Source organism: Chrysemys picta, chromosome 3 (assembly GCF_011386835.1).
Source record: "Chrysemys picta bellii isolate R12L10 chromosome 3, ASM1138683v2, whole genome shotgun sequence".
NCBI classification, from domain to species: Eukaryota; Metazoa; Chordata; order Testudines; family Emydidae; genus Chrysemys; species Chrysemys picta.
The window spans coordinates 104,999,235-105,018,306 of NC_088793.1; the positions used below are offsets into that span (position 1 = coordinate 104,999,235).

General features: G+C 43.4%; 1 protein-coding gene across 2 annotated transcripts in view; it reads right to left on the reverse strand.

The window, feature by feature from the left end:
* Positions 1 to 19,072, reverse strand: part of IL20RA (interleukin 20 receptor subunit alpha) — a 38,210-nt gene that overhangs the window by 18,563 nt on the left and 575 nt on the right. The window lies entirely within an intron of this gene.

A 19,072-nucleotide genomic window follows, 5' to 3' on the forward strand; every position in this document is an offset into this window, starting at 1 on the left:
AAGCACAAAATGCACTCTGCATGGGTGGCATGTCCAATAGGCTGGGGAAGGCTGTGCCTCTCCAAACAGCCCTGCATGGTCCTGCCCACGCTCCCCCAAAACCCCCTCCTGCTTGCCCTCTCCCCCTTGGCCCCAGCCCAGGCAGGCTTCTCCTCTTCAGTGCTGGTGGGGCTGGGGCTAGGGCAGCCAGGACTTGGTGTGGCTGGGGCCGCCCAGCGCTGGTGGGTCCTGGGGCCGCATTGCCCAGTGCTGGGGGTGGGGGGAAAGGGCTGGAGGTGCTGGGGCTGGGGGGCTGCACGCCCTGCGCTTAGGGGGTTAACGGTTAAGGTTGGTTAACGGTAAGCCCAATGCTTACCAGTTAACCGTTTAACATTTTATATCCCTACAGAGGATCAGAAATTATATCCAGATGAAAAGGAAAAACCTCCTGACCAGGGGAACCAACAAAGCTGCACAAAACTGGAAAGAATGATTAATATGCAAGATCTGCATCAAAACCACCAATATACATATCACTGCAAAGAAAAAAAAAACCAAAGCCAGCAATAAACTAGCCTGCTAAAGACCATCACACAAGCAGGCTACCTCACTGCAGCGAAATGTATAAAGCTAAGGCAAACTCTCAGCAAAAACAGAACCAGTGACCACAAACTAGAGCTGAAAATTGGGAAGCAATCTTACAAAAGAACAATTGTGCAACCTATGTAACAAAGGACAGATTGAGAGACAGAGGCACTTTTCACTCCAATGCTCAAAATATGAGGAAGCGCAAGAAAGGGATTTTCTCAAATTACCTGGAGTCAGGAGTCAGAAGAGACGTCTCACTAAAAAGCTATGAAGAAAAACTGTGCCCGACTCCAGAAGAAAGACGGCAGACATGGCATCAGACTGTGAATCAACCTGCCAACAGATCATGAATGGATGCCATTGACAAACAGACACTGGGGATCAGACTCCAAACATGGTGTTAAGACCTATCCTAGGTGGGTTCTAAACAAGTTTGACATATCAGGGGTCAGCTAGTCTTTTAAATAGCATATTTTGGCAACACTTGTATACTTCTCGTGCCAATAAAGTCTCATTGAATTGCACCAGATAGAGGAAATCAGTTCTTGTTGCAGACACAGGCGATACCAAAACCTATGGAAGTCAAGCATCTGAATTTTATTTGCCTTCCTGAACTTTTCGGAGGTTCATCACTACATGAAAATATTTACATTTCCCCAGCATATTTATACAGCAGATCTGAGGCACGTATTTGTTTACTACACTACAATATCTTAAAAAATATACTAAGTGTCAAGGTGGGGGGTTCATTTCATGTTTTGCTTTCCTCCTCCCTCCGGTGTGGTTTCTGTGAAGTCAGGAGTACTCAAGACAGAGACATTGCCTCATCTGCTGCAGGCGATCTCAGTGAGCAAAACCCACAGAACTTGCAAGAGAAAGGCTTTTCTTTAAAGAAAGTCGCACTCCTGCTCCCCTTGAAGTCAATGAGAATTATACCATTGACTTGGAAGATGGAAAGATTAACTTTAATTTACACATTCAGGTAATGCACTGGATTGGGATTCAGGAGATCTGGTTTCTATTCCTGTTCTTGGCCCTGTCCATATATGCCATCTAAATTAGTACAACAGTGCCATAGGAAAGTCTATAGTAATCTAATTTACAATTATATTCCAAGATTTCTATTGAAGTTAATTAGCATATATAACTCATTCATTAGCTGCTTATTTCAGTTCCTGTCTTTAAACACACATGTTGAGCTCAATTACACCAGTGAGAATCAGGAGTAAATCCACAGATTTCAATGGGGGGTGCCTGCATAACCAAGATCAGAAGCTGGTCATATACTCAACTTGACCAGATTCAATACATACATAAAAATGTTCTATTTCATAGGAAATGTCTGCAGTGACCTTTATCACTTTCCATCATAATAAAGCCACTTTCTGTATTTCTCTTATGAATGAAGAAATTTGGAGTCGCTACTACAGTGCAGTAGAGACTGTGTCTCCGTGTTTGTACAGCACTCAGTACAACAGTCCCTGACAGTGAGCTCTGGATAATGATACTATAAATATTAAGTCATAATTCCACCTTACATTTCAGGACTCTAAGGCATAACTGAATTAGAAGGGAAGAACAAATACAGAATAATAAATTTAACCACATCAAACAATGACCTTAGAGTAAGCTACTGCAGAATTATTTAAAATAGAGGGACTAAACTGGAAACCTCCCTTTCTCAGGTGTGCAGTCCTTCAATAAACCCATTGAAGTCAATGAGACTACTCTCATGAGCAAGGGTTTGCAGAGCAGGCATATAATTTGAAGTTGCCTTTCTTTACATGAGATTTTGTTTGGTCTAGAAAGCTGGTTAGCTTTAATTACAGGTCACCACCATTTTTGCACTATGCTAGAATCATATCTTTTTAGAGTGCAGTTATGTTAATTGTTCAGTAGATCAGATCCTTGTGCCTAGTTAGAGTCATGTCTTTTTATTGTAGTGAAAAATAGCAAATGTATAGTGCCTTTTGTTCCTGTTAGTGCTGCAAAGCCAAGACAGCTACGAGAGACTATGGGATTTTATCCGGGTATGCGTCTCATCAAGAGGATTGATAAAGTTCCTATTACAGATTTATTATTGCTGATGTGTGAGCCATCTTACCTGAAATGTGGCGCCCAGCACTAGACATAATACTTCAGTTGAGGCCTAATCAGCACAGAGTACAGCAGAAGAATTACTTCTTGTGTGTTGCTTACAACACTCCTGCTAACTAATACATCCCAGAATGATGGGTTTTTCTGTCTTTTGTTTTTGTTTTTTTGACAAGTGTTTCACTGTTGACTCATATTTAGCTTGTGGTCCACTATGATCCTCAGATCCCTCTCCGCAGTACTCCTTTCTAGGCAGTCATTTCTCATTTTGTATGTGTGCAACTGATTGTTCCTTCCTAAGTGGAGTACTTTGCATTTGTCCTTATTGAATTTCATCCTATTTACTTCAGACCATTTCTCCAGTTTGTCCAGATCATTCTGAGTTTTAATCCTTTCCTCCAAAGCACTTGCAACCCCTCCCAGCTTGGTATCATCCGCAAACTTTATGAGTATACTCTGTATGCCATTATCTAAATCAGTGATGAAAATATTGAACAGAACTGGACCCACAATTGATCCTTGCAGGACCCCTCTCTATATGCCCTTCCAGCTTGACTGTGAACCACTGATAATTACTCTCTGGGAATGGTTTTCCAAACAGTTATGTACCTGCCTCATAGTAGCTCCATCAAGGTTACATTTCCCTAGTTTGTTTATGAAATGGTCATGCGAGACAGTATCAAAAGCCTTAGTAAACTCAAGATATTCCACATCTATTGCTCCCCCTCTGTCCACAAGGCTTGTTACCCTGTGAAAGAAAGCTATTAGGTTGGTCTGACACAATTTGTTCTTGACAAATCCATGCTATTACTTATCACCTTATTATCTTCTAGGTGTTTACAAATTGATTGCTTAATTATTTGCTCCATTATCTTTCTGGTGACAGGTTTCAGAGGGGTAGCCCTGTTAGCCGGTATCAGCAAAAACATCGAGGAGTCCTTGTGGCACCTTAGAGTCTAACAAATTTATTTGGGCATAAGCTTTCATGGTCTCCTCAAGGGCCTCCTTCCCATGGTCCAAATGATGAAGATGTCATCAATGTAGCGCAAGTAGAGTAGGGCATAAGGGGACGAGAGCTGAGGAAGCGTTGTTCTAAAATAAATAAAATAAAAAAGGCTGACAAAGGAGGTGCTGTAGTCATCATGAATAGGTCAGAATATGAACAAGAGGCTGCTAGACAACTCTCTGACACCACATTCTACAGGCCATTAACCTCTGACCCCACTGAGGATTACCAAAAGAAACTATCATCTGCTCAAGAAACTCCCTAAAGAAGCACAGGAACAAATCTACGCTGACATACCCCCTTAAGCCCCGACCTGGGGTATTCTACCTGCTACCCAAAATCCATAAACCTGGGAATCCAGGACACCCCATCATCTCAGGTATTGGCACCCTGACAGCAGGATTATCTGGCTACGTAGACTCTCTCCTCAGGTCCTACGCTACTAGCACTCCGAGCTATCTTTCAAGACACCACTGACTTCCTGAGGAAACTACAATCCTTTGATGATCTTCCAGAAAACACCATCCTAGCCACTATGGATGTAGAAGCCCTCTACACCAACATTCCACACAAAGATGGACTACAAGCCATTGGGAATAGCATCCCCAATACCATCACTGCAAACCTGGTGGCTGAACTTTGTGACTTTGTCCTCACCCACAACGATTTCAGATTTGGGGACAATGTATACCTTAAAGTCAGCGGGACTGCTATTGGTACCGACATGGCCCCTCAGTATACCAACATTTTTATGGCTGACTTAGAACAACGCTTCCTCAGCTCTCGTCCCCTAATGCCCCTACTCTACTTGCGCTACACTGATGACATCTTCATCATCTGGACCCATGGGAAGGAGTCCCTTGAGGAATTCCACTAAGATTTCAACAATTTCCACCCTACCATCAACCTCAGCCTGGACCAGTCCACACAAGAGGTCCACTTCCTAGACACTACAGTGCTAATAAGCAATGGTCACATAAACACCACCCTATACCAGAAACCTACTGACCGCTATACTTACATGCCTCCAGCTTTAATCCAGACCACATCACACGATCCATTGTCTACAGCCACACTCTAAGATACAACCACATTTGTTCCGATCCCTCAGACAGAGACAAACATCTACAGAATCTCTATCAAGCGTTCTTAAAACTGCAATACCCACCTGGTGAAGTGAAGAAACAGACTGAAAGAGCCAGAAGGGTACCAAGAAGTCACCTCCTACAAGTCAGGCCCAACAAAGAAAGTAACAGAATGCCACTAGCCCCCAACTAGAACCTCTCCAGTGCATCATCAAAGATCTACAACCTATCCTGAAGGACAATCCCTCTCACAGTCCTTGGGAGACAGGCCAGTCCTTGTCTACAGACAGCCCCCCAACCTGAAGCAAATACTCACCAGCAACTACACGCCACACAACGAAAACACCAACCCAGGAACCAAACCCTGCTACAAACCCCAGTGCCAACTCTGTCCCTATATCTATTCAAGGGACACCATCATAGGACCTAACCACATCAGTCACACCATCCAGGGCTCATTCACCTGCACATCTACCAATGTGATATATGCCATCATGTTCCAGCAATGCTCCTTTGCCATGTACATTGGCCAAACTGGACAGTCTCTACGCAAAAGAATAAATGGACACAAATCTGACACCAGGAATCATAACATTCAAAAACCAGTAGGAGAACACTTCAACCTCCCTGCTCACTCAATAACAGACCTAAAAGTGGCAATTCTTCAACAAAAAAACTTCAAAAACAGACTACAATGTGAAACTGCAGAACTGGAATTAATTTGCAAACTGATACCATCAGATTAGGCCTGAATAAAGACTGGGAGTGGTTGGGTCATTACAAAACTTAAACTTAATTTCCCCATTACTAATTTCTCCCTACTGTTACCCACACCTTCTTGTCAACTGTCTGTAATGGTCCATTCTCATTACCACTTCAAAAGTTATTTTTCCTCCCTTGGTATCCTGCTGTTAATTGATTTATCTCATTAGACTGACCTCACACTTGGTAAAGCAACCCCCATCCTTTCATGTATTTAAACCTGCTCCTGTATTTTTTACTTCATGCATCTGATGAAGTGGGCTCTAGCCCACGAAAGCTTATGCCCAAATAAATTTGTTAGTTTCTAAGGTGCCATCAGGACTCCTCATTATTATCTTTCTGGGTACTGAAGTTAAGCTGACCAGTCTGTAATTCCCCAGCTTGTCCTTATTTCCCTTTTTATTGATTGGCACTATCTTTGCTCTTTTCCAGTCCAATAGAATCTCTTCCGTATTCCATAACTTTTCAAAGATAATTGCTAATGGCTCAACTATCTCCTCAGTCAGCTCCTCGAGTATTCTAGGAGGATGAATTTCATCAGGCCCTGGTGATTTGAAGACATCTAACTTGTCTAAGTAATTTTTAACTTGTTCTTTCCCTATTTTAGCCTCCGATCCTACCTCATTTTCACTGGCATTCACTTTGTTAGATGTCCAATCACTACTAACCTTTTTGGTGAAAGCCAAATCTCATTTAGCACTTCTGCCGTTTCCACATTTTCTGTTATTGTCCCCCTCCTCCCACTGAATAGAGAGAGTAGCCAATGAGCGACTTGATAGGGGGAGCAACAGACAAGACAGAAACTACTACCCAGGCAGATCTGAACTTGTCACCCTTGGTTTACTAGACCAATTTGCTAACCCCTGAGCTATGGCACCTAAAACTATGTTTAGGCATTTTAAAAAGTGACCTGATTTCCAATGGAGTGGAGTTGGCGGTCTCCTCTATGTACTAATGTGGCACTGCCAGACCAGGCACCAGCTCATGCCAAGGTTCCCATGTCTCAACTGGACAGTGACAGCTACACAGCTGGAATCTGTCTGGCTCACTGGTAGGTTAATATAGAAAAAAATAGGTATTAGAATGATAAGGATGTGTTCAGTATTTAGACTCTATTGCATGCTTGTGAGTTGCTGCATGCATTAATCTTACTCATAATATTTGTGTTCCATATTGTTATGCAATACTTAAGCGATTGTATGAAGCCTCTGTGATTGTATGAATCGCCATAGAGGAGAGAGACATTAATTAGTGTGAAGAGCTGCTTTTCTACAGAAATTGTTATGCCCCTCCCAAAAGAGGAGGCCAATCAATATCAGGCAGGCTATGGCTGGATCTTACAACTGGAAACTCCCCACATCTGATAGAGGAATTATCGAAAAAAGAACTCAAGACTCTTATTGTTCTGCTCTCCTCCCCGTGAAGATGAGTCATGCAAGTGGACTCTTTCCATCAGCTGAGTTTGCAGCTCGAGCACATGGAAGGAGGGGGATAAAAAACCCATAAAAAATTAACTAGGGATCTATATGCTGCTTGGACTCTGGGTGGAAGGGAAGGTGTTTCTAGGCATAAGGAAGAGATCCCCAGCTGCTTAGCCTGTCTTAGCCCTAAAGGTCAAACAGCACTTGCTGATTATAGAAGCCTATAGTAGCTTTTGAAACCTAGGGACTATAACTCATTTGTGTGTCTACGTTCACTTGTTTTAACCTTTAAGTAACTCTCTAGTTTCCTTTTCTTATTTAATACATCTTCATATAGCTTATTACAGGATTGGCTACAAGCGTTGTCTTTGGTATGAGACCTAAAGTGCAATTGACCTGGGGTAAGTGACTGGTTCATTGGAATCAGGAGTAACCTGAATATTTCTGTGATTCTTGGTGTATGGAGCAATCTATGTGGATGGCAAGACATACTGGAATATCCAAGGGGACTGTCCGTGACTCCTTGTTAAAACTGTTAAAGAGCCTGCGGTGTTTGCAGGTGGTTGGTGAAATCTCAGCTTAGAACTCAACCAATTAGGGGTTATAAGGCCAAAGACTGAGGCCAGGTCTACACTACAGACCTATACTGGTATAACTATGTCACTCAGGGGTGTGAAAAAATGCATCCCCCTGAGCAATGCTATTATACTGACTTAACACCCGGTGTAGACAGCGCTTTGTTAAATGAGAGCTTCTCCCCGTCGAGACAGCTACCGCTTCTTGGGCAGGTGGATTAATTACACAGATGGGAGAAGCTCTCCCATCAGCATAGTAGCATCTTCCCTAAAGTGCTGCAGTGGCACCGTTGCTGTAGCACCGTACGTGAAGACAAGACCTGAGACAGGGAGGAGGTGAAGGAGGCAGCAACAGCAGTAGTCATCAGGGGAGAGCCAGGGGGTGGGGTAGGGGGGAATGAGAGATAAAAAGGGCCTGGAGCTTGAGGAGTTTTTTAGAAAAGCAGCATGAATTCCAAGGAAAGCAGGTGAAAGAAAGGAGGTGTGGGGGGGTTGGAATAAGAATGGCAGTAAGTTGGGAGGTGGGTGTGAACACGTGGGAGAGGAGTACAGTGTAGGAATGGAGGATTGGCTTGGACTGAGAGTGACAATCACCAGAGATGAGGAGGAGATATGACTGAGGTGAAGATAAGAAGGATATTTGAGAGAGAGACAGCAGTGGGAGGAGGCACTGAAGCAATAGCAGGAAAAGTCAACAGAGTTGGTGTAAAGGGAGAGAGGAGGAGATGTTGGGAATCAGAGAGGGGGGGGGGAGAAAGGTGTGAGGGGGCAGAAGGCCTAGAAGGGGGAAGAGAAGCACAGGATTTGTCATGTGAAAGTGGAATAAGGCAGAGGAGGGCTCAAAATTCATTGCTCCAGCAGGGATCCAAGATATGGAGACACATGCTGGGAAAAGGGAGCATTAGTTGAGGGGCTGCTGAGAGACTCCAGGGCAGTGTGGGGTCATTCACAGGCCAGAGGAGAGAAGAAGCTAATACACCCAGCCCTCTGGAAGGGTTGCTGGGAGGCTCCTGGGAAGGCGGTGGTGGAGGCAGACATCTTGGAACCCAGGCATGACTATTCTTTTTGGCTCACTTTGCTGACAGGGTGAAACAAGCTGAGTGTTTGGAGCAAACGTGACAAGTGCAGTGACAACTCACTGGCAGAGCTGGTTCAACCAAACCCTAGGCTGCCTGCAAAGTCATTTGCTTGAGGCACACTTGATAATTAAGGGGAAAGTTGTTATGGTCAGTCTCTATTGCTTTATTTTGAATTCAAGTGATGGAAAGTCAGTACTGCCTCAGACTGGTTGTTGTGAAATGTAAACTCTCTTTTCAGATTTGAGCAGTTTCACATCGAATGTTGACAAAAATGACTATTTTTGCAATGGAAATAGCTAAAACTGAATTTCTGTATGTTTTAAAAGCAAAACCATTTTTGCTTAAAGATAAATAAAAATGTCCCATTCCTTAAAAAAAAACAAAAAACAAACAAACAAACAAAAACTTATATACCAGCAGTTTTTCAGAAATAGATTTATTTTGAATTTATAACAAAATGTGAAAAAAATAACCCCAACTAACCCTTTATGAATATTTTTCACAGCTCTCTCAATTACACTTAGCATTGCCGCTTTATCACTACTAACAACATCCACAAACATGAGCTTCCAGTGCCCCAGAACAGGACACCACCATCTGCCACAAAAAACAGATTTTGCCAGGAAACGGAAAAGTTTTGTATGAGGCTATCTGAGCTCGGAATAATATTTTTCAAAATTCTCAAGGCTTGAACTAAGGTGTGCTTCGGGAATTAGCCTGTGTTTTGCACTTTTAGTGAGCACAGAGTTAGAAGAGGATTCATGAAAGCTATAATCTGATTTTTGACCAGCTCCTAAATTATACACATGGGGCATTAGAATGAGCCTCTCTTTGCACATGTCCTCAGCAAAGAATGGTTATGATGCTCACACTACAGAGGGCTATTATCCATTAAGCAACAATGGTCCACTTAAAATTGATAACTTTATATTTATTGCCTGAAGGGTGTTTCTGACGTTATTTGACCTATTAACAAAACTTTGTCTGGACTAGAGTTTTTCCTCCTGTGAAATTAGAGTTAATTTATGGAGTTAAACTCCTAGGCCTAAGTCTCCACCATTTCCTAGAACTAGGATCAAGCTTCTAGATGGTGTGTGAAACCTTGCCCCCATCCCCCCTTTCTCCAGGGCTCATTGTTCCTCCAAGGTGTCAGTTCAATACTCCTCTCTAGTTTAGAATTCCAAAGGTGAGACAAAAATGGCCCGTAAGCCTAACTAAGGCTTCTCCATCTCCTGACCTATTGCAGGCAGCAAAACTATCAGGTCAGTCTGACACGGCAGCTTGAAAGACAGCAAAACAATCTCCTTGAACATCTATCTCCAGCCTATAGCTAGGCTTGCAAATGACAGGATACTATTCTGGGAGACAGCAACTCCATCCCTCTGATCCAGCCCAGCAGAGCACTCCCAATTCAGTGTCTGCAAGGAACATATACGAGCTAAACATCCATCAATTCCCCTCCAATCTAGCAGCCAAATAGCAGGTAGTGCAATAGGAAACCCTGCCCTGTGTCATTTCCAGAGAATTAGGAAGGTGTTGGGACTATCTCCCTGCCTATCCCAGAAGAGCACTACAGTTTATTCCCACATGGTGAGCTCAACAACCCTGCTATGTTGTGATCTCTCACATGAAATTAGCGGCCAGCTGGAAGTAGCCCAGTAGACTTGAAAGCATCATCCTTAAATTCATGCCATCGGGGTGCTTTTCACTGTTCGATACGCACACAACTCCTTTCTCCTCCTTGTGCCCGACATTCAAGCTTCCAGACACATGGAGCATGTGACTCAATCACATTTGGCAAACCTGGTCCCATCACCCCCAAATCCAAGGCCCCTCTGATGCCTCAGGTTTTTCAACGTGTCTGAACTAGCCTTGCTCACTGGTGTGGTGAAAGGTAATTGCGTGAGAAGAACCTGGGTTGCTACATAAGCCTCAAGGAAAGGAGTACTGGAGTCTCAGGTTGAGCAATTGCGCTCTGATAACACACAGGAAAAAAATAATTGTTGAGGTGTCCAAACATTCATTTCATTCTGCTGCAGGGAGGAGTCCAGAGTGATCTGAGACTATGTGCTTCTGTCCCTGCTGCTTTATATAGCAATATAACCATCCATCTATTTACAGCTGAAGCACTGTTTTTATCAGTCTTCCTGTGTATTAAAAGTGCTTTACTTCTGGAAAAGCTACCGGTCATTTTTTATAATCTGCTGCTGTTTTTAATTAGCCCACAGTTTTAACTGACTGTTGCTGAACATGGAATCATAAATGGGGAGGTATTTAGCCTAACCATCTGCTTCTGTTACATATAGATACTAGAGTAATGAGCAGCAAAAAAATACCTTTAATAAAATAAATATATACAGTAGGACCAGAGAGACAATGTTTTACACTGATCGGGGTGGTCTGAGGGCAGGGTACACATATTTCAATTACTTTCTAGACAGAAGCCTATAACTACTGTACTTGCTATGATCAGTAAAAGGCATTCTTGGATGGTGAAACCTGAAATACTGCCAAGTCTTGTCTATAAAGCTATCCAAGGTTTAATTAAATTTGGAAAGTTGAACAGCTTCATCCCCACTTTGGTCTGCCACCTTTTTATGTCCAGGGGTGGCAGGTTTGTATAATTTTTGGTGGTGCACAGAACAGGTCCAAGTCCCGCCCCCGCAACACTTGCCTTGTAAGCCAATATATATATTTTTAAATAATGTAAAAATGTGTGGGCTCTGGGGTGGGGCTGGTGATGAGGGGTTAGGGGTATAGGAAGGGCTCAGGCAGAGGGTTGGGGTGCAGGGGTGAGGACTACGGGGTGGGGCTGGGGATGAGGGGTTCATGGTGCAGGAGGGGGCTTAGAGCTAGGGCAGAGAGTTAGGGTGTGCGGGCTCTGGCTGGGACTATGGGCTCTGGGGTGGGGCAGGGCTGGGGATGAGGAGTTTGGGGTGCAGGCAGGCTGCCCTGGGGCCAGAGAGGAGGACTTTCCCCACCGGCAGCAGCGAGCTCCGGGGGAGGGGCCCCCTCTCTCCTCCGGCAGCACACTCACCTTGCACCACTGTCACTGCATGTGCTCCTAGGGCCCCCCTCTCAGGTCCAGGAAGCCCCCTCGCCTCCCCTGTGGTGGGTACCGGGGGCAGGGGGCTGCCATCCCATGTGCGCCTCCTTCCCTGCTGCTGCCCCTCACTGGGGATGGAGCTGCCCCTTGCCCAGCCTGGGACAGGACCAGTGACTGCGGGCCGGGGGGCTTCCTGTGCTGGTGGAGGGTCCCGCCAGAAAAGGGAAGGGCCTGTCCGTCCAAGGTGGAAGGGCAAGGTCAGGGTCAGTCTGCCCTGGCACTAGTGGTTGGGGGGCGCTAGGACCCTGCGGGGGCAGTTGATGCCAGGAGCCAGCAGAGTGTAGCGTAGCACGGAGCTGCACGGGACAGCCACCCACTTCCTAACTTGCCGCCCCTGTTTATGTCCAAACCTCCATGAGCAACCACACGTGCCTCCGCCTTCCTAGAGCATTGCCGCTTTTAAATGTTTCTGATCTACATCCTGTACATTATCAGTTCAAACATTATACACTACAAAAACAGGATACTGCTATACTTTCAGAAAAGACAGCGAAAGACAAGTTAAGTCTTATGCAAACCACAGGCAAGGACACTTACTACTTTCACAGTGTCTGACAGTTCTTGAAATCCCCTGAAAATCTAATAGAAAAAATTATCTCCTTTCATCTAAATGCTCAGATATCCACTCCTTGATGTCTATGTTTTTACGGGTTACTCAAACTCAAATGCAGAGATCGCTAAAAGCGGATTCAAGGTTCTATATACCCAGTAAAGTAACACTCTACCAGTCTGATCTCTCTTATGCCATTCCTATGCTCAGCCTGGGAACTGAGGTGGAAGCCAGAGGGGGCAAATAGGGCTTTATGTCACCTCTGTGCTTCTTATAGTCAAAGCTCATCCAAGGGCTTGCCTGTGGCTCCGGTCAGAGTAGCCTCAGAATCTGTGGGTAGCAGAGAGTAACAGGAGTCCAGTGTGCTCTGGCCATGCCCCCTATTCTGAGGGTTGGGGTAGGGCCATTCTAGCAGTTGGGAAGTCCTTTGTTCAGGCCAGGCAGATTGGGTAAAGCCCTTTACATCGCTGGAGCAGCTAGTTCAACACAGAATCTGACCTATAGATCTCCTAAACAAGAATCTTTAAACAAAGGCTTATTTCAATCTAGAAATGTATACACTGACGTGTACAATCCAGATACAAATCTGAGCTTCTTCCATTTGGTCTGGAACTGGAGCTTTGTTTTGGATTCCCATCTTTACTTAGGTGTTTTTCTCTCTCTTAATCATTGGTCATATATTATTGGGAGGAGTTCCCCAAAAGTGACAATATCTCCAACAGCAATGACATAGTTTGTAAGTGTTCAATAGTCTCTTGCAGAGGAACAATAAAAATGAAGTTCCACACAAGTCGCAATCATAAAAACAAACATAACAAACCACTAAAGAAAAAAAAATACTCGAGGAATACCACATGATCATGCTTGTCTTGGAATTAAGAAAAGTAATCACATTAGAGAGCAATACTCCAGGAAGAGTAAAGTTAGCAACTGAAATTGAATGTTGACATGTGAAGCTGCAATACAAATCCAGCTTTCTTATTTATTCCACATCCACTGCTATTTTATGTTTCTATGCCTTCTATGCTCAGCTACTTCTATTTCAAATTAAAGGAGTAGTTTGTGTCTAGTTCTGGAAATCAGAATCAAAAGCATGAATCACACCATGATCTGAAACAGTTTCATATGAGAAATACATAGATTAGAAGGGAACAAAGAACAGCTTGATTGTATTCAGAGATCATTTCTTTCTTACATAGTTTCCCTCATGCCTACACCTCTTTACTCCTTGAACCCAGCTCTTCTTTTCATCTTCATCTTTCTGAATGAAACTCATCTTCCTCCACAACCCACTGCACAAAGCCTGAGAATACCATAGACCAAATAGTCATGCCAGACCCGCCCCAGGGTTCCACTGAGTATTGGCTGATCTAGGGCTGGTTCAGAGTTCCTTTCCCTAATATACAGGGGGTATGGATGTTTCCATGGCAGCCATAATTCAACCCTGCTGCATATATGCACGATGTACACTTAAGAGTAATACAAAATATTACATGTCCAGAAAGAGGTCAAATTTCTGATACTGTAATCTGTGAAGCTGTAATCTAGAATGTACCGAGTGACTAAAAATCTCACTTATAACATTAAGTCATCAACATAACGTTTCCACCTTGAATAATATACGTAAATCAAACAAGTCATTCTTTCGCAATTTACAGTAGCCAATGTTTTCTCTCGACCCATTAAGACCCGCTGATCCATGCCCCCAAGTGACTTACACCTATTTTGAAGTTAACTCCATTTTTATCAATGGATTGCAAAGACACAGAGTGTATATCCATAAGTCTACACAACGGCCTGTTTTTTAGATGAATGTTGCATGCCTTAAATTGGAGATTCTCTGTTTGACACTGTATTAGGTTAGCTAATAAATATTCTGCTCCTTTATCCTCTTGCTCTTCTCTATTTCTCAGACAACAGCTCCTTATTACAGTGCTCCAGTGAATGTAAAGGGAATACATATCCTCAAGTTTACTTAATGAGATGGCTAGGGTTGCTTCTTGGCACTAACAGACTCTGGTTACTTTCCAAATCATGGAAAATGTGTCCTGATAGAAACAAAGCAGCAGATTAACCACAAAGAAAATAAAATCAGATTTGGCAGCCCATACACCTCTGGGAGCCTTAATTACAAAAAAAACATCAGAAGGAATTTTGAGAAGGCGCCTCTGAAGGTCTTATCTGGTATTCCCAAACCACAATTCCAGTGCTATTTAAGCACTAATAAATATATCAGAGCGCTTGCACTTTGAAGATACAACCCTTCTAATTTGTGTTTCCTATAATGAAGAGATTATGGGTTGGGGTTTTTTCTGGAGCGGGGGAGGGCGGGGAAGTTGTTGGTAGGGAGCATTTACAGAGCTGTTCATGAAAAGAGCTGAGTGCTCGCACATGGTCAAGAAGAACTTACTAAATTCTCCTGACTTTTTTGCCGATTCAACAATGAAATCAGTGAGTGGGAGAAAAGGTCCTAAATTCTCCTCTCTTTCCAGAGGACAGATTTTTAACAGGAGATTAAAGATTGATTTACAAAGATCTCTTCCGACCTTCCACCAAAAAGCCTTCATTAACATAGCATTAAGATGTATTGCATATGGGATTTCTCTCTTTAACACACATCCAGATAATTGTCAGATCATGCCCAGAATATCAGATAATGGGACTTCATAACTGGGATGTCTAAAATTTCAGAGATGTCTAAAATACCATAGCACAATCCAAGTACTATATGAACCATGCACTAAAAAAACAGACCAAACCAACAAACAAAAAACAAAACAAAACCAAACCCAACAACCCCAAAACGTTAGGTGATCAGTGTATTTGAAAGTAAAAAATCCAGATTAAGGTTGAATGCTGCTACCCCACTGTTCTACAGGTTGCCAAACAACAGAAAATCCAAAGTAGAGGGATTATGGGACAGCTCTTGGACCATGCCAGAATTGAGTTTGTGCAGCTCGGTTGCAAAGTTTTCTTTGAACCCCAGAAGGGAGAGGGGATAGCTCAGTGGTTTGAGCATTGGCCTAGTAAACCCAGGGTTGTGAGCTCAATCCTTGGAGGGGGCCATTTAGGGATCTGGGGCAAAAATTGGGGATTGGCCCTGCTTTGAGCAGGGGGTTGGACTAGATGACCTCCTGAGGTCCCTTCCAACCCTGATATTCTATGATTCTAAGCCTCTAACAACAATCCTGGCCTGTTACAGTTCCAGGCTAGGCCCTCAGGACAACTCCAGTAGCTTTAGAACTATATTATGTCCATCTATCCAGGTCTGGAAGCAGGGGCTCTCTGCAGCAAGAAAGGTGCTCTGGTCACAACCCCTCTGCTGAGAGGATGGAGTAGCTCAGCGAGCTCTGCACCACATGGGGATTCCTTTACAGAAGCATAATGTTGAGAGAGGCCAATTAAAATAGCTTTCCAGTTGTCTTGTGCTGCCAGAGTGTAGGGGAGGACTGAGGCTATGGCTCTACCCCTGCAACTAAATGCACAGCTTCTCCGTTATTCCTTCGTGTGGTTGACTGCACATGAGAAATTTGAGGGCATGCCTAAAGCAAATGAGGAAGAGGCTTTGGGGCAACATGCTCTCAGCCAGTGGCTGTCCTGTTCTGCTGGAAGGGAACATTGAGGAGCCATTCCCCGCAACCAACAAAACTCTTTTCGCCTTTTTTTTTTTTAACCTTCCTCAAACAATAAAAAGCAAAAACAATTTTCTGTCAATCAAAAAAGCAATTCGATCACAATTTTATAAAAGAATTATTCCGGGATCTTTGTGCTAGCTTTTGACCAGGAGCAATATTCACTACCCTCCTGAATATCAGGAATTTCTGATTCACATTGACAGCAGCACTGCCCTAATCTCATGAATAACTGGAAGTTAACCCTGCTGCCATAACCCCATCAAAACAATTCATGGCAATTAAGGCCACAATTAAGAAGAGCCAAATCAAACAAGGGCTCTCCCTGCTTGTCTCTAGAAGACAAGTAGATCCTATGGTTGAATTTAAATTGGTGAGGAACCTGCATTCCATTTACTGAAATGTCAGGGTTAATGGATTAAAGTTGATGAAGTACAGACAATTAATTGCCCAAAAGGAAATGAGCTGTGTCAAATAGAGTGCACACTGTGAACTCCTATTAAAAAAGAATTTCAAAACCATAGATGCATGGGACTGGACTAGAACAATGGGTTTAAACTGCAGCAAGGGAGGTCTAGGTTGGACATTAGGAAAAAGTTCCTAACTGTCAGGGTGGTTAAACACTGGAACAAATTGCCTAGGGAGGTTGTGGAATCTCCGTCTCTGGAGATATTTAAGAGTAGGTTAGATAAATGTCTATCAGGGATGGTCTAGACAGTATTTGGTCCTGCCATGCGGGCAGGGGACTGGACTCGATGACCTCTCATACACCATCTCTACAGATATTCAAAAGCATCCAGGATAAACACATTTTTGGGCAATTCTGTTTCTCTTGGAACCAACAGGAGTTTGGTTATGGATTGAAATGGGAACAGAATCAAGCCTGTATAGGTTTAGACACAGATCCTCAAAGGTGCTTAACTTCCAAGGAAATCAATGGGAATTAGGTGCCTAAATACCTTGGAGCATCTGGGCCTTAGTGTTGTGGAGACTGGCAGTAGTGAAATGGAGCAAAATTAACTAAGTTTCCAAGGGGTCACTTCCACTCCTAACATCTAGAATGCTTTGAGCTATTTGATCTTGGAGGTGCAAAAAGATTCCTGTAAGATTCCTGCTAAGCAGCATAGGCCCAATTTCCCTCTCACAACATTTAGCTCACTGACTTCACGGGAATTACTCTTGATGTATACCAGTGCGAGATGAGGATCAGGCTCCCATAAATCCTCAGCACTGTGCAGTCCAAAGGCCCAATCCTGCTATCCTTACACAGGCAAAGCTCCCGGTGATCTCAGTCTGAAATGGACTGAGCATGCACTACAGGACGTGGCACTAAGGGAATGTCTACACAGCAGCTGAGAGGTGTGATTCCCATTGTGGGTAGACAGACTCGCATTAGTTCTGACTGAGCTAGGATGATAAAAATAGCAGTGTGGATATTGCTACCCTGGTGGCGGCTCAGACTAGTTGCCTGAATCCAAGCCTGCCTGACCCCTGCTGGGTCCGGGCGCTGGTGGCCAGCCCAAGCTGCCACCAGTGCAGCAACTTCCACACTGCTATTTTTAGCACGCTAGCTCAAATCTCAGGTTTCAGAGTAGCAGCCGTGTTAGTCTGTATCCGCAAAAAGAACAGGAGTACTTGTGGCACCTTAGAGACTAACAAATTTATTAGATGCATATGCATCCAAAGAAGTGGGCTGTAGTCCACGAAAGCTTATGCTCTAATAAATTTGTTAGTCTCTAAGGTGCCACAAGTACTCCTGTTCTTTTAGCTCAAATCTGTCATTCCATGCTGGGAATCACCTCCAAGGCATACTCTAGGTGACATCACTTGCAAACAGAAAAACTAAAGACACAAGTACTCTTCAAAACAATTTTGCGTGTAGGTATTTTCTATCTATTTGACTTGGGCAAAAGAAGGGTGATTCTCAGCAGGGAGATATGGGAACGGTTCAGCTTGAGAGGTTGGGGTTGCTCTGTTGAGGGAGGATCCAGGACAGTACTGGCATAGGTTAGCCAGGGTTTTATGATTTGTTTGTTTTCTATAACATCACAATAATGATTTGTAGAGGAGAGCTGAGTCAGGAACCAATAATGGTTTGGGGAAGAAGGGGTTGGGGATAGTTTATATTTAAAACAAAACAGGGAGCTAATATGGTGTGTAACTATCACTGACCTGACCAGTTTCTCTATATGGTGTCTCCCGTCCCTTTATCTCTCTCTCGTGCATTCAGCGTGAATGCTCTTTGGGACTGTCTTCTTCTGTGATTGGCAAGTACCTGGAATATTTTGGGCACCACCCCATCTAAATAATATTTCAAAGGGGCTCCATGAACTTACCTTTGGCTCAAAATTTACATTTGGTAAACATACACTTTTAATCAAACCTGAAACCAATAACTTAAAAAAAAAATCCAGTGAAAACAGTTCTTTTAAAATACTACTATCCCCTGTAGCATTTGAAATCCTGCAGGCTAGAGAACTTGAAAGTGAAACTAACTATAAACAGGTCCCTTCCAACTCTGATATTCTATGATTCTATGAGAAGAGAAAGTTATTTTATTGTCTCATATCAAAGGTATGCTAAAGGTAAACAAAGAGCCCAGAGAAGTGCTCAGGGTGTTATATTTTAAAAATCTTTACATTTAGTCTGCAGCGTTATTAGTAACACTAGTATGGAAATTTGTTTACATATGATATTTAAATTGTCAGTGTCCCTTTATTTGTTGGTTTAGTGGCACTCAAATTTTTGTAAAACTAAAAACAAACAATGCTTTATGCCAATGACTATTTTTAGATAATAAAGGCTTAGGTGAGTGATCTATCTGCACTTTTGTTACATAGTCATCTCCCCCCCCCTTCATTATTGCCAAACAAGGGTTTGAAATAAAAGCCTGGATATGAACTTCAAATAGAAAGTTCATAAGTATAATGGGCAGCATCAAAGCCATCATTCCAAACACTCTCAAACTCCCAGGGCTGAATCCCCAAGCCTACCCAAAGTTCAGGGTGTTTGGATTCGGTGACCCATTGATGTCCATTACAGAAAGCAAGCTGCAACTTGCAAACACAGGTCCAGATACGCTGCTAAATCCAGATGGACAGACCTCTGCTGCTGCACAGTTCTAGCTGCAGAATTGGGAGCACAGGGTCTACTTCTGTGAACACCTAGCAAGTGAGTAAGTTCACTTTTGCGAGC